Here is a 12533-nt window from a genome sequence, read left to right on the forward strand (position 1 = left end):
TTTTTTAAAATAATGAGCAATTGCGTAAATAATTACAAAACTACTGCAGAGCTATATGACATACTGGGTGCTGAGAATTTAAAAATTAAATTTAAAACCACACTAAATCGCCTTGCTTTCACATACTTTATAATTCCAAGGCAGTATAGAATCTGTAGAAAAAGAAAAACCTAATAATTTGGCCCGCTTTGAATATCACAAAGTATGACATCTACCAGTGATACATAAATAAATATTTTTTAATATCTAATGTTTATTATTTTATCATTTTATTTTTAATAAATTAAAAAGAAATAGAAGAAAAATGTATTTTCATCTTGATATAAAACAAATAGCAAGAGAGTAATAAAAAAAAAAAGCAATTACAGGGCTTCCCTGGTGGCGCTGTGGTTGAGAGTACGCCTGCCGATGCGGGGGACACGGATTCGTGCTCCGGTCCAGGAAGATCCCACATGCCGCGAAGCGGCTAGGCCCATGAGCCATGGCTGCTGAGCCTGCGTGTCCGGAGCCTGTGCTCCGCAACGGGAGAGGCCACAACGGTGAGAGGCCCGCGTACTGAAAAAGATAAAAGAAAAAGAAAAAAAAAAAAGCAATTACAATGTCAAAAAAACCCAACAAATACAGGGTGGCTCTATTTTTGGTTCTAAAGTAACAGAACCTTAAATATGTCCCATATACTGGGACTTCCACAAAAACAAGCCCTGATTCTGGCTTTGCTGATGTCTACACAGATTTGATATGACCTTTGTGAATGTGATTCTCATGTGGTTGTCACTGTTTTCTATTATAAACAGATTAATTGGTGACATTAGCAACTTTTGAATTTTTTTCTTTAAATTATAATATATTCAACTGGGCCGACCAGTCTATCTGAAGGCTGACTCACATTCTTTACAAGTAAACTTTTAAGCATATTTTTAATGTTTGTTTTATTTTATTTTATTTTATTTAGAATTTGACAAATTTATTGGTATTTTAGTAAAGACATTCATCTCAGTCGTTTCTCCCATCTTGACCTTAAGTTAATATTTCATTTGAGTCAAGAAAAGAAAATGTAGAAGAGGGAAGTTTTTTCAACATAAACTCTAAAATAAACAAAAATGGAAAGTTTGCCTATGTTAAAGCAAGTTAAATTCATGTATCTTGATATAATTAAATCATGTAAGTAAGAACTAATAGTTCTATATGCATTTCCATTGTTTTACTTGGGGCTTACTCCAAACTCAAATGCAAGTGAACAAAGTATTAGGAATATATACAGGCTGCTTCTCTGGAATTATTACCTATTAAAAGAGTTCAGCGAGTAGGTACCACCAATCAGTCTGAAGCTGCCCCCAAACCTAACATTGTAGGAGTTTTCAAGGTAATCATTATACTATATGTTTCTTTTATGTGTGACTATGCTTTTAAAGATGTCTTTAACTGTCACGTTAAAAAAGAATTCATATACGAGACAAAAATACAAAATAAACACAATCCTACAACACATAGATTAACAAACTATATGTGGTCAAAGATTCCATAAAATATGTTTAAAGATGCATTTTCTTTCCTTTTATTTTCAGTATCTAAAATGTGCTTTTGAGAGTTCACTGGTTAATATGTATACAGTTAAAATAAACCATATTACTGTGCTAAATAAGAATTCCTATAATAAGTGCAAATCAAATTGGATTTCACAAGTTAGTAACATAAATACTTTTATAAAGTTACAGAAAGTGCATCTTTCTTATTTTCCATCCTCATACAGTGTTGCCTTTGTGTGTGTGTGTGTGTTTATACCCTTTAAAAAATAAGAACAGCCAAATATTTAACTATCATGTCCCTTTAAATTTTTGGTGGTGGTTTGTTATTTTAAAAAAAACAGCTTCCTTATGATTTGCCTCCAGATCTGGTGGAAGTGCTTACAGGAACTAGCTAATAACAAAAATCAAGAGAAGCACATTCAAAATATTGGTTTACTTTGGCAGCAAATGGTTGTTCTTTGAAGAGTAATGAAGGTAGCCAAGACCCTCTCAAGTGAAGTGGGCTATTTTAAATACTCAACAGTTTACATAAAAATTTTAAATGTTGTTTTTAAAGAGCTAAGCATCTGTATCCACTGATAGCAATGCAATAATTAGCTTATGATGATTTGAAACAAAAAATGCCCATTGGGGGAAAAAAAAAGCTGTATTTTAATTTTATCTAATTTACTTTCTCAGTTAATAGTCCAGTAACATTTTTCTCCCAATACAATACTCCCTTCTCTATAAGGCTGTTCCTGGGAGCCAGACAGTTTAGGTTAATAAGGGAGTTAAGCTAGAGAGTAATTGCCTACAGTTTAAATAGACAACTTTTTGCTTCCCTCTTAATGTGTTAACAGTTGCATGTAGTAAAATATGCAATTCTTAGAAAGGTACCATTCATTTCTGATTTTTTTATTATCTATAAGCTTTGGAAAGTAATCACATGAAACTACAAAATTAGTAAATGTCTTGAAATCTGTATATAAAACATAAATTACCTCTAATTTCAAATTCTCATTTATTAGTGTACCACTCAATCTTTAAAAAAAAGAAAAGAAAAGAAAAAACGGTGGCTTCAAAAATAGTCTTATACCATTCTTTAAAAAAGAGGAAGCTGTTCCTTTTAACTTTACACCCACTCCACACCCCAGTTTCCAAACACATCATTTAATTGTCTTGGTCATGAACATTTCCAAGATGAGATTTTATATTTCACTTCCATAGCTTCTGGTTATCAGAAAACCCATGTTTTCCTTTATTGAAGGAATTTGGTCCTGCTGATGTTGGTGTATCCCTTCCAGTAGTCTTCATCCTCATCTTTGCTTCTGGAGGCATTTACTCTGGTTCACTATCCTCATCTTCCTTAAAAGCTGCTACTGCTGAAAGGGCTTTTGGAGCAAGAGTTGGAACGGTTTCTTTAGGCTTACTTGAGACAAGTTTGATGGATATGGCTGAGGCTTTCTTTGTTGTCTGACTACCTGTGGCAAATCCAAACTTGGAGATCTTTGGAGGCTTTGTTGGGAGGTCTGCAGCTTCTTCAGCGGATCGCTTCTCAGCGCTGCGACTGGAATTTCCCCCTCCATTACTGGAAGAAACAGTCTTAGTTTTCACGGGTTTTTCTGCTCCTTCTTCAGGTCCTCCGGCGGCTCCAGTCTGCTGCAGCTTCTCAGGCTTCTCCTCTCCAGCCTTCCCGTCCACCATTTTCCCCCTGCGGCTTCCAAATTTTTAGCGTTTTAATAGAAATTTTACGAAGCTAAATGTTTCTGTCTCTAAGATGATCTTTGATACTTCAATGAGCAAAAGCATCTTCCTCTTTCATCTTGGCCATTCTCCTTCTCCAAACGTTCCTCATGTCTTATATAGAGAATAATGCAGTGGTTATGAGACCAAGCTATCAAGCCAGACTACCTGATTTTGAATCTTACCTCCAAAACAATAACGGGTACTGACCCAAACTATTAATAATAATGATAACTAACACTTATTTAAAACTTACTGTTTTATTTAATTCTTACAACTCTATGAGATTAGTACTCTCATTACTCCCATCTATACATGGAAATGGAATTCCCATCTGCAAATGAGGCCCAAAATAGCTAAGTAGATGGCCTGAAATCACTCAACTAACAAGTAGCCAACTAAGGATTTGACTCAGATTTATTGGATTTCAAACCTATTTCCTTAGCCAGCCTTTTTGTATGAATAAAGGAGAAGTGGATCTCATAAATCTGCCTGAATGACAAGACAATGTATATGTTGTCCCAAGTGCATGCAGAGAGTAGTAGTTGTGTACAATCAAATTTGTTTTTTTGAGAAATAGAGCTTTCTACATTTCCTTTTTTAATACAAATCAACTCTGAAAGTAGAGTGTTAAATATTGAATTTAGGCCTTTGGTAACAAGGATAGAATATACCCTTGAAGAAAAACACATTTTCCTTAATTGTGACTTTCTGAAATTCTCCTGAGTATTTTATAAAACATCTAAATATCAGGACAGCTGTTAATTAATTTCCTGGAGGTAAATTATTGACTGCAAAACGTTGCTCTGTAGAACCTGGCCTATTAACGAGATTCTTACTGGAACATCCTTTCAATTGTCTTATTACTATGGCAAGGTCAGCAACTGCAGCCCCTTCTAGCTTCTGATATTTTCCCTTACTCCAAACCATGTATGTTGTTCTAGGAGAGATGTTCCTTGAGACTAGTTGATAGGTAGTGGCTGAATGTTAGAGACAGGTCCTCCCAAGGGTGTTAAGCAAGGAGCATCAGGAGATGCGGCCTTTTCCGCCCTCATCATTATTCTTCTGTGAAAATTCTTGTTTCTGGCCAGTGTTTCTCTCCTCCCTCTTCTCTCTTCCACTCTGTGGAACAGAAGAAAGTCTCATAGTTTTTCCCCAACCAAGTCATCTCTGAACTAAACACCCACAGTGTATTGTACATTTTATGTACAAAAATATAAAAATGAGGAAATAAAGCTTCTCTCTCTATGTCTTCCCACATTTATGATTGGCCTTTTATATTCTGTACATCTTGGCAATCATAAATCTGTGGGTTTCTAAAGACCCAAAGATCAGTTAGCACGTAAAAAGAAAAACAGACTTCACATTTACTGATTTTTTTTATCACAAAGATGAACCCAAGTTCTAAGTTAAAGCAGCAGAGCTGGGTCTTGCAGAAAGAAGGGGGGAAGGAAATGAAAGTCAAGCTGGGGGACCTCTGACTGAGGAGGCCAGTGCTGGGGGGTGAGTAATCTGCAGGAGTGATTGGAGAAAAGGGGAGAAATAACCTCCTTTCTTCCTCCCCACCATACTTTCAAACTACATTTCACTGAAAATTAGGAGCAGATACACAGTGCTGTGTTTGTGGGCACTATTTGATCCCCTGAGTTACTACTAGCCTGATCTTTGCCCTGAAGTCTGTTCACACTTAAAGGACACACATACATAAAGAACTGTGGCATAATCTGAATTTTTTTCATTCCATGTCAAGACTAGGTTCAGGACACTACCTGGTAGATTCAACAGTAACCACCTCAGGTGAACAAGCCTTTTTTGATTTCCTTTTACTTTTAAATGGACAATTTTTTTTTTAAGTTAGATTCCTAGTGTTTGACGTAGTGCCTGCTGTTTCAATCCCAAATATGAGAGAGTTGGTTGCTGGTTCAAAAGACAGAAAAGTCCAATTCTGAACTATAGAGACCACCTCATGAGAGAACACAGGTCAGCCCCATAAGACCAGCAAGGTTTTCTATATGTCATACTCCCTAAGATCTTGTCCAGGTCCAGTAATTCTGATGCAATAATATCATTGACCTGATTCATAAGGACATTTCTTTATTATTCCTTGCTCATAATAGGTTTGCCATAAAGTTTGCTATTTTGAATTGACTTTATCAAATTGCAATCATCAAGTAGATAATTGTTCCCAAGCTTAAGCAGAATGATTTGAAAATTTAATAAGAAACATAAATTTCAAAATTAGAAATGCCAATATTCATAGGACATTTGAGTTTAAGGAGGCCAAGAGACCATTTAGTCCAATACCTAAACACAAAATGAAGGTCTCAGATCTATTGAACCTCTGTCTCTTAAATCTGAATTCTCACAATTTCTTTATGTAAATAATCTAACACATTTGAAAATTGTTATTATAGCACTATTTTCATGTACTCTCAAAAATACTTCAATCTTATTTACAATGAAGATTTGCCCTTGTGGTAGAAAATGTATTTTAATACAGTAATAAGCAGCTGGGTACCCGGTCTAGCTTATTAATAAATAAGTTATTTCAATAAATCTTTGCCCACACTGTCTGATTTATCAACTTCTTTATTTTGCTAGCAGTACAGAACAGTGAAAACAAAGAAGAGAAAAGAAGGAACACAGTAACCTTGTCATTTAGCCCTTCTAAAATATCTTTCCCATATGATGGCATTAGAAGAACAGGTTCTACAATGTAGAAAATAACGAAGTGATATAATAAAGATTCTAAATAGTTGGAGAAATTTTGCAGATAATTTTCCCTAAATGCAAAATATGGGAAAGGTTTATTAGTAAAAAGTGGGAAAGTCAGTGGTGAAATAGAGCCGATAAGTGACATGGTTTAGCAAGCTACTTCACTTCTGGAATCCTGCAGAACTCAATTAAAATGCAACTGCAGTTATAAATGACATGCTTTACTAATGTGCTTCCAATAAATGATATTTCTAATGCACCTAGTATAATCATTGAAAGAGAAACCTTAAATTAGAAGGAATTGTTTTGTCTGTCAGTGTATCATTATTACCACCTCCCTTTGCCTGGGTAGAACATATATGGTATTACTTGTTAAGTGGGGAAGTCTTTGAAAATAAACATTTATAAAGTAGTTACTAGAACAATTATAGTAAATGACTCACTAGAAACCCTTACAGTACCAGCACCGTCATTCTTGAGAAATTGCCAAGAAAATTAATTTTATGTATATGCCAAGATATAATGAAATAGTTACATTATAATACAAAATAATCCATAATAATAAAAACTTATTACAAAATATTTGCCTCATCAGCTTCTGCCTTGACATAACAAGTTGTTTCTTATAAGCATTAAAATTACAAACGTACATCAGGCAAAATTAGATTATATTGATTTTTGTCAATAAATTCAGTATTGGAATCCTAATGTCTGCTCAGTTAGAAACAATTTTATATTGATTATTAACTCATTTGGAAAGGGAAACAAGGTTATAAAGGGATTGATCCAAATAGATGCTATTTTTTAAGAAAATTATCAGCTGATAATCACTGTGATGTATTGCAATTTATTATTAGAAAACTTTAATGATTGAAAACTTTTGTGTGGAAAAAATCACTTCCTACAGAATGAATCTCTCCCCCCTCCCCCGACTACCATCAAGAAAAAGTGGAAAGAGAAAATAAAAGCTGAAATTTATTGTTATACAATTTTCCTGCAAACACTTCGTAACAGTGAGAAAATTAGTTCTGTAAGAGCTTTGTTACATGGAGTTATCCACCGGTTACACACAAAAAATTTGCTGTCGATGAATGAATGAATGGGTATTAAGCTTCTCAGGCATATGTTGCTTATTGATTGGCATTCTACACTAAAGATATTTCCTTTTCCCATATTTGTTTACTTATTATTTTATTATATTTACAATGGACTTGTGTATTCCTATTTTATTCAGTGTTGTGTATTGTGATAATGTCATTATTTGTTTTGATGCTCTAATTATACTATATTTGGCCAATGTGAACCATTTCAAGATGGCATCTTTCTGATATGTCTCCATCATATTTTTAGTATGTTCTTAGTATCTACCACAAGATATTCCAAGTTCACCTTGTACTTGTAAAGTTTGAACATTTCTCCAAGGAGACCTGATTTCATTTGGTAGAGCGTGGTATTTGGAAACTAAGATCTTGGAACTAATTATGCTTCTTACTCAACTCTAAAATGAAAATGACAACACTTACTCTACCATACCCTTTCTAACCACTACAGCATCCTCCAACTTGTTTTCCTGCTTGCTTTCTCTCTTTCACTCTATACCAATCCAGTTATTCTTATAAGCCTGAGGCAGCTTTTAAAAAAGTATATCAGATCATTTCATTCATCTTCTTACACTCTCTAAGGTCTTCATTTTGCATTTTTAATTAAAAAAGAAGAGAGGAAGAAAGCAAGTAAGCTAGCTAGCTATCCTGCAAGACCCAACTTGAGTTGTCCTGTTCCTGCCTCTTTGACTTTTATATTGTATCATCCCCCCCTCCACCCCATAACTGTATTCCAATCACAATGACCTTCCCTCTTTTCTTCAAAGACTCCAGATTCATTCCTGTCCCCACACCCTTTGCCCTTGCTGCTCCCTCTGTCTAGATTGATCTTCCTCAAATTTTCTCCAAGTCAGCCTTTTTCATTATTGGGGTCTTAGCTTCAAACTCAGTTCTTCAGAGAAGCCCTCCCCATTCCACTTATTTAACGCCGAGAAGCTAATATGAAACAAACACACACACACCACTATTTCTCATGAATATAGACACAAAATTTCTAAATAAAATATTAGCAAATTTAATCCAATAATATAGAAAAAGGAGTTATGCACCATGACCAAGTGGGATTTATTTCATGTACATGAAGCTGATTAAACCTTTCAAAACCAATCAATGTACTTCATCAAATCAACAGATTAAAAGAGAAAAACCATATCATCATATCAATTGATGCAGAAAAATAAATCTTAACAAAATTCAATACCCATTCACAATAAAAACTTTCAGCAAATGAGAAATAATAGAGGACCTCCTCAACTTGATAAAAAGCATCTGAAAAAAAACTACAGTTAACAAAAATAACTGTAAGAGACAATATTTTCTCTGTAAGACTGAGAATATGGCAAGGACTTCTATCACCACTCTTATTCAACATAATATTGGATGTGCTAGCCACTACAACAAGGCAAAAAAAAAAAATAAAAGGCATACAGATAAGAAGGGGAAAAATAAAATTGTCTCTACTTGCAGATGAAATGAATACCTATGTAGAAAAATCCCAAGGAATCTATAAAAAATTTCATAGAATTAATAAGTGAGTTCAGCAAATTGACAGGTACAAAATCAACACACAAAAATTAATTACATTTCTGTATTAACAATGAACATGTGGACTGAATTACAATCACTATAATATATAATGAAGGATGTAAAGGAAGATTGAATAAATGGAAATATTTTTTTTAATGGAAATATTTTTGAATGTAAAGACAGTATTAGAAACATGGCAGTTCTTCCCAAATTTATCTGAAAATTCAATTCCAATCAAATTCTCAACACTTCTCATAGAAGTGTACATGTACAAAAATAGCCAAGATAACTTTCAAATTATGATATGATAAATTATAATAATGCAAATAAAATATTTGAATAAAGTTAAATAGAGCTATTGAACAGGCTAGACAGTTTAGATGAATGTGGAAATGTACAGCTACTTTTATTATTTTAGTATACAATTGAACTTCAATTCAGTGGAGAAAAGATGAACAGCTCAGGAAGTGTTGAAAATTTTGATTATCCATTCATAAACAAAAATTTGAAATTGATTAAGGACTCTACGTGTGTGTGTGTGCATGTGTGTTTTACACACATTTACCCCTAGAGGTATTTATGCATGTGCACAAGGAGGTGCATAGATGAAAAATCATCTCATGATTATTTATAATAATAAAAACTCTGAAACAAATTGTCCATCAAAACTAGAATCATGAAACAAATTATGGCATTTCCAAATATGAAATGCTATTTAATATATAAAAAAATAAGGTACTGACATGAAAAAATATCTCAGAGGCTTATTGTTGGGAGTACAAAGCAAGTTATAGAAGATAATCAATAAAAAGTAATTATTTTTTTTATTTCTTTAAAAGAGCCAAACACCACACCTTGCTATAAAAAACAGAATAAATTTTATGAAGATTACAGAGCCTCTGTCTCCTGATCCCTGAGTTCAACTGTGACCTCTCAGAGGCCCTCCATTCAGGATTCTCTTCCTTAAAAAAACATATCTCAGAGCAACCTAGAAAATGTCAGTTCTTCCACATTTGAATCACTCCTTCTGAGGGAGCTCCTTTGAAAGATATCAGGGTAGACATTCAATCCTCACGGTCCTCTTCAATGATAGAAAAGAGGCTTAGGAACATAGTTTCTACAATGTTAGCAACTCTTTTGAAATACTGTATAGGTATTTCCTCCCTTGTAAGATGACAATTAAATAATAAATGTCCTCTAACATATTTAAGAGAAAAAAAAATAGAGAGAGAGAGAGAAAGAGATGATAGCCACAGCCTCAGGTCAGGATGAGTAGCAAGTCATTCTGAGCAATGAATTAAGATTCTGACTGAATTTATCATATCTGTTTACCTGCTAGGCAGAAGACAAGCTAGTAAAATATAAATACTGGATCATTAAAGATTGTTCTCTTATTTACCAGATTGGATAGATAAATGTTCACCTTATTTCAGATCCTAAACTCTGGAGAGAACAGTGATTATTCTTATTTTATCGTATTTGTTTTGCAGGCTGTAATCTCTGCTTTATAGCTTACTAAATAACATCTCACTGCAAAACTCATTATCTTTCTTGACCTCAAACCAAACCAGGAGTTACAGAGGGACATGTATTGCTATGCCCATTTTCAAAATAGAAAACGTGTAAGCTATTACAAGGCACGTGGCTGAGGAGAAAAAAATGGTGTCATCATTACTGGTTGTTTTGCCACAGAATAACTACTTTCCTTTCAGTAATAAAACTCAAATTTTGCTAGAGTAAGGGGTATACCCTTCTCCCTTGCATACTGTCTGGAGAAGCACTAACCAAGCTCTCTGTCTTCCCCCTGCAGTGGATGGGCATACGATCTAAACTAGGCCAAAGTCACACTCTTGCTAGACTTTGAATCTTGAATAGATACACCAAGATGGCAAAACAAAATGATCAAATTCATCCCAGAGGCATGTCTCTGTTGAGATTATCAACTAGTTTTCACCATCTTGGGGATCATACTGGCCCCTGACCTCTCTGATGCTGAACCCTCTTCTTCAGTTTTTCCTTCACTTCTATGAGTCTCTTTCATTCCCAGCAAGTCTCCCTTTATTCCCTTTAATTAACAGAATCAAGTCTATTGCTTGCCACCAATAAACAACCACAATAAACAGTTGGCCACGTGCAGAGTTAGACAGGGCTTGTTTGAGTTTTGAGGTAGCTTGATGTCCACCCCACAACTCCTCCCCACTCCCCGCACAGCCTATTCCATCCTCAGTCACATGTCTTTCCTTTGCAGTTTCTTCCCATTCTCACCTTCCATAATGGGCACATATACTCAAAGTAGACTTCAATTTCCTTCCAACCTTCCTCCATCAAAATCTGCTTTCTGGAAGAAACTTGATGAACTCATTTGCACAAATATGTAGAAGAGTAGTTTGTTTTTTCTTTTATCCAAAAATTTTATTCAAATCCTCCTACATACATGTTACTGTGCTAAGAAAGATAATAGTGAAAATAAGAAAGATTTTTCCCCTGTCTTGTAGGCTGATAAATCTATCAAACCCTGCAAACTGCAGAGGATCTCGAATTATAGGATTCAAAGATCTGGAGGGAGAGAAGCTCTGGGGAGATGAAAGGGCTTCATTCCAACTCTGAAGTCAGATCAGATCTGAAGTTAGTAGCTGCTTACTAGTGTTTCCTGTTTAGGAATAAAGCCACATCTCTTCAACAGTGAATAGAATATCATCAATAGTATACAATGGGTTCACTGTCTTTTCCCTCCCTCTGTATTTTTATTACCTGTTGACATAGTTAGTGTCTCATCGTGGAATTCTCTTCAGTGCTCAGGGTAACAGAAAACACTGACCAGATTTAGAACCCTTGATTGGGAAAATTGCTCTCTGAAACTCTCTACCTACAAAATTAAATAATTAAAAATAAAGAAAAATATCATTTACCTTATTACTGAAATTATTTTAATAGCTAACTTTAGAAAAATTAGAAAATTTAAATCAGTCAAGATGAGGTAAATAAGAACACCTGTAGCTCTACAACAGAGAGATTGCCACTATTGACAGGTTGGCTTCTATATTTTCATTCTTTACACTCATACGTACATGAATGATGCACCTTATTCATATGTATTTGCTTTTGAAAAACAGGGATTGTGTTTTAAGTAGTACTTAAATTACGAGTGGATATCTTTGAAACAGAACAGAGTTAAACTTAATCACAGTCATAATCGTAGTCTTTATAATTTACCATGCCAGGCACTGGTTTAGTATATTGAGTATTTGATCTCATTTAATCCTTGCAACAACCTTATGATATTGGTATATTGTTATCATAAATTTTACAGATTAAGAAACTGCGGCTATAACCAGGCAACAGTTCAAGATCCTGCCACTGGTTACTGGTGGATCTAGAAGTCAATCTCACATGAAATATGGATAAAGGGAGAGACCCAGAGGAAACTTTTTGAGCGATGCTGGCCCCCACAAGAGAAAGTAATGAAGACCAAAGAGGTATGTCTGGAAGACTTGGGTTTCCTTGGTGAGGATACAACCAAAGCATTGTGACTTCCATCCAAGTTGTGTGCTGTGTTGCTGTGGTAAGTGACTATTACTCAACCTACCAAATTTAAAAGCTCCTTAAAAGGTGCCACAACCAGACACTTAGAGGAAATGGTTTTCACTTGTAACTGAATTATTCTAGCATGAATTATAGATTGTCACTGCCTCACTAACCCAGAGAGGGGACGATGAAAGCAGGGTTGCACTGAAAGACTGGAGGTCAGCATCTGTGACAGGCATCTTTTCTATACAGTGCAGCAAGTAGACTTCCCACCTAGTCCTGCCTCTTCCATGGAGAAGGAGTCAGCGTACAAAACTCCCACATTCCCTTGGCAAAAAGTCCCCACAAGGCAGATGTATGAACAAAACACCACTGGGCTCAAAGACAAAAGCTCTGGGGCAGGAGAGCCAGGTTCCTA

The 12533-nt window shown here is 35.0% G+C and overlaps 1 long non-coding RNA gene and 1 pseudogene across 1 annotated transcript in view; one reads left to right on the top strand and one right to left on the bottom strand.

The window, feature by feature from the left end:
- Window positions 1-12106, top strand: part of LOC132439378 (uncharacterized) — a 375900-nt gene extending 363794 nt beyond the window's left edge. Inside the window, exon 6 of the long non-coding RNA XR_009522347.1 lies at window positions 11901-12106. This is a non-coding gene — a long non-coding RNA (uncharacterized lncRNA). The remainder of the gene's footprint in view (window positions 1-11900) is intronic.
- Window positions 2468-3209, bottom strand: LOC132439377 (PEST proteolytic signal-containing nuclear protein pseudogene; annotated as a pseudogene).
- Window positions 12107-12533: the final 427 nt, after the last annotated feature.

This window comes from Delphinus delphis, chromosome 16 (assembly GCF_949987515.2).
Source record: "Delphinus delphis chromosome 16, mDelDel1.2, whole genome shotgun sequence".
Lineage (NCBI taxonomy): Eukaryota > Metazoa > Chordata > Mammalia > Artiodactyla > Delphinidae > Delphinus > Delphinus delphis.